Source organism: Sipha flava, unplaced genomic scaffold, assembly GCF_003268045.1.
Source record: "Sipha flava isolate LNK unplaced genomic scaffold, YSA_version1 123_pilon_pilon, whole genome shotgun sequence".
Lineage (NCBI taxonomy): Eukaryota > Metazoa > Arthropoda > Insecta > Hemiptera > Aphididae > Sipha > Sipha flava.
Genome location: NW_020271749.1, coordinates 327,148 through 339,009, shown reverse-complemented (window position 1 = coordinate 339,009; position 11,862 = coordinate 327,148). Strand labels below are relative to the sequence as shown.

Sequence of the window (11,862 nt, the reverse complement as noted above, 5' to 3'; positions counted from 1 at the left end):
GTAAAAGTAAGTACACATTTTAAAAGCACGCTTCGACCATTTTTACGTCATATTTTACCTTGTTGAGAATCTTGTGGTATTTTGTGAAATAACAAGCATTTTTTAAATATTAATAAATTTGCGGTTCTAGTTAAAGAAATAATACTTTTGATAATGCTATTCCCAACAAACCATACATAATTGTTATCTTCTGACGGATATAAATTTTCTGTATTTATATAATACACGTTGTACATTTTGTAGTTTATTTTGGCTTTTTATCGGTTAATATATTTTACATTTTGTTATTTTAATGAAAAAAAATCTAAACCCAACCTTTGTACAAAAAACAGTTTTGCTAACACCATTAATGGCAAATGACAAATGACAAAAATTGAAGATTTAAAAAAGCACTCGGTGCTCAGTAGTATCATCCGACGGAATAAAATTTAGGGGACATACACGAAAGTTTTTTTATCATCGTATGACCTTTCTACCGAAGGGTTACTGGGGAGAGTAATGTGAAAAAAAAGACCAAATAATTAGTGAGCCGTGGTGAGTTTTTAGTCAAGGATGAAAAGTATTTTAAATACGTATTCACATTCACTTGTAATATTGTGTTTTATGTTTTATAAATACATCAAAATGCAATTCGTTGAAGAACAGCTCTTAAAAAAAAAAATTTAAAAAAAAATGCAGTTTGTATTTTGATATTTGAAAGTTATATTTTGCAGTACTTTTCGTATGATACATCTGTCATTTGTTTTTTTTTTTTCCGTAAAGATCCGATTACGGGCAATTGCATTATAATACATGCATTTGCGGTCCGTGTATATTTGGTTACACGGTTAAATGTACGCTCGTGATGGTGATGCGTACGAAATAAATATGGATACTCTCGAAATGCTTACCAGGAAGCGTATCCCTAGTGTACAGCGCTCCGACGTCGGCTGGAGAAGCGATCGCTACTGCGGTTGTGCGCCACGGAAAGGATAACGTGATGCGTGGCGCACCCGTAGCAGTCACGTGTCATACCGTCCTAACGCCACTCTCGTCGGGTGCACAAGGGTTGTTTTGCCGGCAGTGCGTGTCTCGACGTGCCGAGTGGTCGGAGTGGAAAATCATTTTTACTGCTCTCCGTTTTCAACCGTTCGACTCGTTGTCGTCTACGTAATTATGTGTCGGACGGAATCGACGCAAAGACTGAAATAATAATAATAAAAAATTAAAAAATTAAATATAATTTAATAACATAATAAAAATAGAAACGAATAGAAGTGAGAAAAATTATCATCAAAAACACTATGTGATGACTCGGAATATCAAAACGGCTGATTTTTTGTTGAAAAATAAAATACACGAATCAGGTATGGCATTGTTCATAATAATAATAGTAATAAAAATATTCAATTTCTGAATGTTGTCATAAAATAAAACGCGTATGACAACATATTTTATAAACGATAACGTATTCATGATGTATTTGATGATGGCGTCGTAGTACCGAAGGGTTCGTAACGTACGCTAATGTGACATCCACTTAGTTGTACACTCTTTTTTTTTTGTTGGTAATAGAAAATGCATCCAAATAATGACGTGTACAATATCGCCGATGACAGGAGAGTGAAGTTCTTTTTAAAGAATTCCCGCAAAGTTATGGGAACCCTTTTATCGTATATACCCACCACTTCGTCTTTTTTCCCTATTTCACAGATACAATGAAACAGTGTTTTCAAACTTGAAAGGAATAGTAATGTACGATCGGTGATACTGTTAGCCACAAAACAGTCTTAAAACTTCATTTTTATACGACTGTTAGAAGAACTATAATTTTTTTCGTGTAATTTCAATTCAAATTTCATTAAAAAATATTAAAAAAACAACAGCAGAGAATAAGAATGCACATATTTTTCTATTTTTTCTATTTCAAGAAAATAAAAAAAACTCTTTTTTTCCTGAGAAACATATTGTGTTTAGTAATTTACAAAGCATTATAAAGGTTTTTATACTTTAATTAATGTTTTCTTATAACTCGTAAAAAAAAGTTGAATACATGTTATTTAATAAGGTAGTATTATTAAATTGAATTAATTAAATAGGCACAATAATTTTTTTAAAAACACTTTTTCATATAATAATAACAAAAAAATAAAAAATTAAAAAAAAATACTTATAAAAATAAGTCATGTTTTGAATGAACTGTAGCTATAAAATTTAGTTACACCGTTCAAATAACTTTATAAATAAAAAATTTAATTACACGTAGGAAGATATAAACACTGACTTGTAATCCTAAATAACAGGTGAATTTGTAATAAAAAAAAAAAAAAAAGTAAAGTACTTAATATTTTTATTGGACTCTGGCGTAAAAAAAGTTTTTGTTTTTAATTCTTGACCGTCGTTATCCGTTAGTATTAGTGGTGTGTACCTATACAAGTCAGCATAGGTCTCTGGAATAATTTATGCACCCCAAACGCAGGACCAAATGGCAAAGGTCTCTAAATGAACGTTTTTTTATTTTTAAATATCATCATCACTGGATTTTCCATCTTCCAACGTCATTACCCGGTACTACTTAGACGATACAAAAATAACGAGTAAATTTTAAGTTTAATTTCATCACACAACACAATTCATAAGCGTTTCAGTGCTCACTTAACTTTGACTTTTACATAGTAGTGCAACACATGCATGTTAGTTTGAAAAGTTTCACATCGCAACTTCTACTACACACATAAATACACACATGTATACATATACATATGCGCATACACCCTAGAGGATAAGAATAGGAGACATTATAAATCAGATTATAAATCCACCGATGATTAAAATTTAAAGGGATGAAAAATGAAACTCTCTTCCCTTACAAACTACATTATTCACAGAAGGAAAACATTTTATCGTCAAAAAAACGGTTTTTACACGTGGTTTTATTGTTTGGAATTAAACTCTTTAACCCCGTTAAGTATTTCTTAATCGACCAAGTTGAATGATTATACTTTAAGTATCTAATTGTTTGACAAACAAGAGTCAGACTCAAGATACAAGTGGTATTGAAATAAATTTCATCACTATTCTATACATTCAAAAACATAATTAATTAGATATTATATTTCGTTCCGCATATTAAAAATATTTTAAGTAACTAAATGTTTTACCAAAACATTATTTTATAATGATTTATTCATAGAATATAATTCTGTAAAAATTTTCATACTTATTTTTAATACTTTTATTGTGTATTCAAATAAATGGAAATAATTTAAATTTAAGGTAGAAACATATGAATAAATATGTATGAAATAAAAAATTTGAAAATTTGCTTTGTAATTCATAATATAACTCGAGAAACATTATGTAATAAAAAAAATAACAATAATGTCAAATGTCAGCCAATGACCACGTTGCTGAGGATTATTTCTAATAAAAAAAAAATTTCGAGAATGTATAGTATTCTGGATATTGAAATTATTTTTAAATCTACTACTAGGTCATTCATTGAAATATAGTGGTGGACGATTTTTTGTATTCATTGTTCGTTGTATTTAATTATTCACAATACATATAGTGTTTTTTTTTTCATTAATATATGTATTATGAAATAATAAGTGACAAATGACAATACGTTTTAAATAATGGAAGTTAGTTAAAACTGAGTGTAATTTAAAGGTCAAAGTTCATCCAAATTTTATGTAATAGCCTACCAATGTTTATTTTACTATTTTTTACGATAAAATTTAATTCATATTCATGGTATATACATTAAATGTAAATTAACATTAAAGTAATACCTAGTTGAAATTAACCCACATTTTCAAATAAACTGAATCCATACTAATATTGAATGTTAATTTCCTCGAGTTGAAATTTTTAAATCAGTAATTATTTTTAATATAATAAAATATATATAATATATATATATAAAAGTATCAAGCAATCATTTCCAAATAAACACTAATACATTTTAAATTAATTTTGAAGCATTTTATAAGTTTTGATCATAAATTACAAATCACAAGTTTTTATATAAATAATGAATAATAATTATAATAACCGAATTTTTACATTTTTTGATGGCATAATTATATTTAAAACAATATATTTGCAAATGTTTTAGGATTCATAGTGTTAATTATACAATAATAATTAGATTAAGCAATCTTGAAAAATCACTCCATTAACAAAAAAGTTTTTCTGTATTTATAATGTAAAGTTAGAAAGTATTTGCTTTCAACCAAAAACCAATTTAGAATCACACAATATTCTCAATTTTTTAGTTATGGTACTTACTACTTATAAATTGTTTTAAAGTTGCACTGAAATAAATAGTTAATTTACAATCTTTAATATTCATGTATATCATTTATATTTATTATTTATTTATTTAGTTAACTATTCTACAGTCTCATTTTTTTACTATAACCCGGCATTGACAGGTAATTCAGTTAATAATTTAACTATACTTTATATCAAATAATGTTCTTCATAATACTGTTATATTATAGAATCAACAAATAAACTCAAAAGTTATAAATTTTAAATTTATTTTGTGTGATATTTTGATAAAAATTTACTAATAAAATAATTTGTTTTTTAATAATATCACAACCTATATTACATTTTAGATATTTTTTACACTTAATTAATACCAATCAATGTATTTGTACAATAAGCAATACATGTGGTAAGACATAACTCGCCAGACAGAAGAATAGTAATTAATCAAAATAATTTATTAAGTTGTACGCGATTTGTTTTGTAATTAATCTGCATATTTTAAAACAAAAGTTGCAAATATCTATTGGTAACTCATACATTCTGCGGTATAAATCAAATTGTAACTGTTGATTTCACATTTTTTTATCATAACATGATTTTCAAATCATTTGATCTTTTTAAAATCATAATTAATATGAGATTCTATATGTTTGAATTTTTCAATCGTTATATTCAAAGGATTTAACAATTAATTAACAATAAATGCTATATTTTATACAAGTATGTTTATTTTTCATAATTTTTCTTGTCTAACTATCAATTGTATCAAATTAACTTGTGCTATAGATTATACTATAGTTTTATATTATATTTGAACTCGTAACTTCAGTTTTAAATTTACCGATTACTATAGGTTCGAAATCGTGGGCAAAAAATATTTAGAAGTGGTGTAAAGTGTATACTAAAAACTAACCATTATACACGTGTCACGAATAATTGGTCGAAAATATGTATTTTACAACGATATACCGTTCGTTGAATTTGCATAATTTTTACATAATAAATGTTAAATAATAAATTGCGCAACATGCGGTATAAAGTTTAACCTAATTAATGTCACTACAATAATTTGACAGACTTTCGTGAATGTCTGCAATGGAATAGGAAACAAACACTATAAACACGTAAATATTTAAAATGATAAATTTGGAATAGACGGGTACCACGGGTGTATATAGAACGCGGTATTCGTTAAAACGTGTTATGTTTGAGTTTGAAAAAAAAACGAACACAATGAAGACGACAACAAAGCCGTCAAAAAGTTTTCTATTATTTTAATGAAATCTATAAATTCCCGGTCTCAAGTGGATTATATGAGTGCGGCAAGGATAAAACTGGATTGACAGTATCGTGTTGTAGGTGTACCGTGTTCAGTGTAAATACGACAACGAGGGGCGAAAGAATAAGAGGGTAGGGATTAAATAACAACTTCACGAGAACGACGACGACCGAAGGCCGTCCACCGCCGTCCATTATCGCGTACTGATGACTTTAGGGACAATATTATACATATACACGTGCTCTGCATATAATATACGGTCGAGGGGTAAAAAGGGTACACGCTGAATCTGGTGGGAATTAACGATAACGGGGCAGGATCGATGCGTATACGTGTACCTGTGTCAATTCTATCCTTGTACCTAGTATATATTCGTGTGTATGTTTGCGTATATCAGGTGTGCGTGTGTGTATGAGTGGGCGGTTAATAATGATCGGAACGCTGATCGATGTGAACCGGATTTCGACATGTTTTGTCGATTTTCGGCCGTTTTGCTCGTTCGCTAACGGTGGTCCAGACAAAATTACTGTCGGATGGTATAATGTCAAAGCCACGAAGCCACCACCAAAGAGCTTCGTGGCCACGCGTCATCAACTGACCAGTGTTTATTAATCGCGTGACAGGAGATAGGCAGAGACGGTCTCCGGTCCTGGCAACGCTTTTTCGGTGCATGGTCGGGTTCGCGCGACGATGTCGTAAATCAATTCCTGCGGAATAATTCGCACGGTCGGGACTCCCTCCCTGACCACGAGCGATCAATCGACAGTCGATGGCAAAGCGATTTCCCGTGATACCTAAACACATGCCTACTCACTATACGGTCCGTATTACGGTATTACATTATTACAACGGTGTCGTGACAGCGCGTGGTTTAATGTTTTATCGCTACCGTCGTTCGATGTACCATCGCATAAGTGAAAAAAAGAATTATTGTTTTTACTGTTGAAAACGGACTCTTCGATGAATATGCCATTGATAAAGCAAATGTTAAAAATATCATGTCTTAAAAATATTGTTTACATGATGTGTACGTAAACGTTCTTGAAATAAGAACGTGCCTCGTCCCGACGTTAACGGATTGCCAGCAAAACTGCTGGGGTCATCAGTTATCTTCGGCTCGTGCACAGTTTTTAGATTTTACAGTAGCTTTCAATTTCAAGAATTTATACGTACACATCATCTTACGGAGATCAATTTAAGACGTACAATTTTTAAACTCTTTACTCTAAATGGCGTATAGTTATTAGAATCTATTTTTCGATACAAAAAAAAAAAAAAATAAAAAAAAATAAATACACTTTTATACCTCTATAAGAATCTTTTCGAATTTTACCATTTTCTTGAAAGACCATATTAACATAGTATATAAATAACTGTATACACGTATTTTTGTACGATTTTACGATTTTCTGATTCTTGACCTAACTTACTGTATTCACAGATACCCACCCACCCACTGTCCTTCGTTGCAACGTTTTGTAAGAATAAAAACTTTGAAAAATATTTGTATTCGGATAAAATAGTGTTTATAATTGGAAATTCGTTTGACGTTTTTTGCTTTCTCTCTTTCCCTCTATCTCTCTCGTCTTAGCTCGTCGAATATTGCTTTTCATGCCTACACCCTTAATGTTAATCGAAAAATACATTCGATCACTCATTCGAGGTGCACGTTTGAAAATAATGTAAAATAAGTTTAAACGAGATGGGTCACGTTTAAATAAAAATTTTAAGATTTTGGACTACTTTCATGTTCAAGTCTATATTTAGACACATTTGTGAAATTTAAACATCTTATAATGCATACTTTTGATATAAATTCTATGTATTATTACTAACAATATTACTATTAATACTTTAAATTGTAAACATGAAACACGATATAATAGTTATAACAACGCATTGCTTGTATTTACTATTTATTTAAATGTATAGCATACATATTTCTGAAGTATAACCATTCTTTTAACCTACACAAAAACTTAAGTGTAAACAAAAAAATCCATGGTAATATAAACAAAAATTACATAAATATATTCATTGAAATATGTCCTCCTGTATTACCATCACAATTATTATACCATCCAAAGAGTGAACAGACGATAAATTTCGTTTTCGATGTCTATCAAATGTAAATTTGTAATTATTTATAAAATGTTATGTTTTTCTTTATTTTAAACTATTATATTTTTCTGTTCCTAATAGCATAAAATGTCCAGATTTTTAATCCATATCGAATAAAATATAGATTTGTATCAATGAATCTAGATTATTATCTAGAAAGCTTACGAAAAAAAAAATACAAAAACTATATATAAGACAAACGACTAATACGCGTCAATCAATAAGTGACTAACACAAATCTATTAGAACATTTAGACTCGAGGGTGAACAAAAAGGTATTTAACGATATATGAGAATAGCCATGATATAATGTGTATTTAATACTCATAAAGCCACTTTTGAATTTTTCTTTTTTCGATAATTGCATCATACAAACACATAATACTTATTGAATACTTCATAAATAAGAAGTGTTTATAAAAAAAAAATAAAAATATTTCAAATAATATTAATTTCAATAATTATGTTGTCATTTGTGTTTAAATTACCTTTGATTTTTTCATAAAAAAAGTTTATTTATTCATGGTATAATAATAATTAATAAAATATCGATTAAACAATAAATATTGAAGGAAATTCCTCTTCAGTTACTTTTATACTACTTTGAACTAGTTTTGAGTAATATCTAATTTATTATATATTTTAATATACTTTCACTTTCCCCACGCAACATATTTAGAGATTATAAAATTGTATTATATAGCGATACACAAATGATCAATTTTATTCAATTCTACATTCATTCTAAATAATTTATTAATTTAATAACATATTAAACACATTATTTTAATATTTTTAATTAATTTTTTTAAATTATATTTTAAAAATTAATTAATTTTAAACTGTAATTTTTTAATGACTGTATACACATACTGAGAAGTAATGTAAGTAATGTAAGTAGCTCATAAAGCGACGCGTTATTCTGCTCCGCCGTAGAACCACCTTCAAAATCACCTTCATTACATTTCGATTTTTGGCGCGTTGAGCCGTGGGTTCGTAACCCGTACTACCGCATATTTTACACTCTATATTTTCATTATCTATTACACCCCTTTGTCATTAACACAGAACCATATTACTTCATACGTGATATTGAACACGAAGTATTTTCAAGTCCAATTATAAATCTAAGTCAAATGCACAAATAAAGTTATGGTTATTAATCTTCACAAAATTAAAATTAAAAAATGTTCAAAACTTATTATAATGGTTTCAATTTTTGTAAAAATAGAAGCTTTTAATAGAATAACAGGGTAATAATTATATTCATATATTCTATATAGGAACAACATAACATAACCATTAAGTTTATACAGCATTGCAATAATACAAATTTTGAGTAATTTCAGTGATTAATTAATTATTTAACTTTAAAATAATATAATGATAGCATTTGACATTTGTGTATACCAATATTAACAATAATAATTATGTACAAATATGTATTGATTTGCTTATTTATATTATTTCATAAATGCATTTGTATATCGTAAAAAAAAGAGTGTATATTTAATATTTATTTAATTGTATTAAATAACATAGTGATACGTTTTTAGTATGGTATATTATAGTTGGATACGATTGAGAATGATTTGAGGGCTCTTGTTATGTGCGTAGGGAATGTGGAAAATCGAGACAAGTGGAGATTAAGGATAAAAAAGGCCGACCGTAAATAGTTAGGAGAAAGATGAAGGAAAAAAAGAAGATATTCGTTTTTTAACAATAGATAAATTATATTATCGAATAATGTTTTTATTTTTTTAATACTCTAAGCAAATAGGTGTATACAATTTTTAAGTATATTTGAAGACTTAAAAATTGTTTAAAAAGGAATATTTTTAGAATCTAATCCGTCAAGAGCAGACGTTTCAATATGATAGTTCAATATTGGTTTATTCATATATAAATATTTTCCAAACGTTATTATATTCATTAACTTTTGAAGTAATTAGAAAAATAAAACTCATAATAGGTACATAATAAAAATTTCTGATAGTTAGCTTTTGAGAAAATCAAAGTTGTTGTTCAAAATGTTTAACACTTATATTTGAAATCATTTCGCCTTAATGAAAACTTAAAGATACTAATAAAACATTTATAAATTATTATACTCTCTACCTATTTAATTTATCGAATTCGCTTATTTAATTTTAAAATGTAATTTAAAAGTATAATAATGAATTTAATTCAAACAAAGTTAAGAATAAGAAAACTTTAGTTCCTACAAGGAGTGAAAATTAAATTTAAGAGAATTGCGACTATTGCTTATTGAATTAGTTTAACTGAAACACTTTGTGTATTCTCGAATATGTTTAACCATAATAATTTACGGTTCGTACAACTGTAAAAGGGGAAGATTTACAAAGTTCTATTATACTCATAAGAAGGGTTTAGAATAAATATAAATAGTCGATAACTTAAGAATATTTTATACTATCTAAACATTCTAAACTCAAAAGCAAGTACTCACGGCAATATCCATAATGTATATTTGTTATCATATATACTACCTTAATAATTGTGTTTTTTTTAAACACTTTAACATATATATTATGAACAGAACATTTTTAAAAATTGCAAACACCATATTCTTAATTGGTTTGATTAAAATATATCCAAAGTTCGGTTATATATATAACTAAAAAGTGTTAGGCCTAAAAGTATTGCTTATTCAAATTACATAACTAAAATAGGTAATAAATATGCCAATCTAATTTATTTAATTTTTTCATATGCAATTGATCCTTAATTCAAATTACTTCATATAAAAAACAACAAATAATAATAATCTGTATAATATGAGCTATTCGTAAAGATAAAAATTAAAAATATAAATTAATTATTTATCTAGTGATTTAAAACAGAACGGATGAGTACTTTTATTTTATAGTATTGGATTTAAGTTAAATTACAAACAATATATTTCTGACAAATGTAAATCAAATTTTGTGTCGCATCTTTATTTCGGTACCTTTTTTAATAGTGTAAACTATTTATGAACAACTTTTGACTACTTTTACATTAAAAACAAATTCTGAGTTACTCAAAGGACATTTACCCAATACACCTGTGAATTGAATATTATCATTATACGATAAATAAACAAAAATAGGAAAGAATTAACAAAATGCTTCTGGTTCAGCCCCACGAGATCTCATCGCTCAGTCTCGTTTGACTAGATTTTCCCATCATTATTTGGTCACATGGGATTTTCATCCAACAATATAAAGTTGACTGATTATCGTAATATTTTATATACTGTTAAATGATAAAACTCCAATTTATATAAACAAAATAGAAATTAAAAATACCATACATTTATAAATCACAAGTTGAATAAAATATATATGAATTGTATCGAATCATAAATTTAAAGCACAAAACGTTGTTTATCTTCAATTCCTTACTACTGTTACAGTATTTAATATATATATTTGTTCCGCACAAAAATTACTTTCTTTTGTCGTATTTTATAACCAACCCGTCTTCAGGATTTGTTAAACAATTTATGGGCTCACATTTAAAGTAGGTGGACTAAAATGTAATAATAATAATAATAATAATGGAAATCCGAAAATAGACTCAAATAAAACAAAGAAAAAAGTAAATAAATAATATTTTTGTTGTTGTTTATGTAGAAAACTTCAGTCAACTACTACATTTTTAATAATAATTACATGAAAATTACTACTTTTATTTATTAATTAAAACCTCCCATGGTTATTTCTTAACATAATAATACTATTTCTCAACATTCATATAAATTACATTCGTATGAGCTCAAAAAATAATAATAAAATATGAACAATCATTTTAATTAAATAGTTGACACAAAATATTTGAGGATTATTTCCGTACGAATATAATACATATATCTACATATATTGTCGCATTTTCTTTGTGAACCGTCAGTTTATACCTATATATATATATATATATATAACTGACGACCCATGAACCGAACCACAATGTTCAAATAAAATGACGAACTTAGCTAAGATGTAGTCCGTAGGATTTTATTATTACCCTGTATTTATTTTTTATATCTTTCAACATCAATAATAATAATAGTACTAATAATAATCCACGTATATAATAATGATAATAATTGTTTTATTTAATATTTTTGTGGACTTTTTTGCTATCACACAAATAATAATAATAATAATAATAATAATAATAATAATAATAATAATAATAAT

At 27.3% G+C, this 11,862-nt stretch overlaps 1 protein-coding gene across 1 annotated transcript in view; it reads left to right on the top strand.

The window, feature by feature from the left end:
• The first annotated feature begins 996 nt into the window (after positions 1 to 996).
• Positions 997 to 11,862, top strand: part of LOC112694093 — a 62,605-nt gene continuing 51,739 nt past the window's right edge. Inside the window, exon 1 of the mRNA XM_025569460.1 lies at positions 997 to 1,346. The gene's annotated coding sequence lies outside the window, so the exon portion shown is untranslated. The remainder of the gene's footprint in view (positions 1,347 to 11,862) is intronic.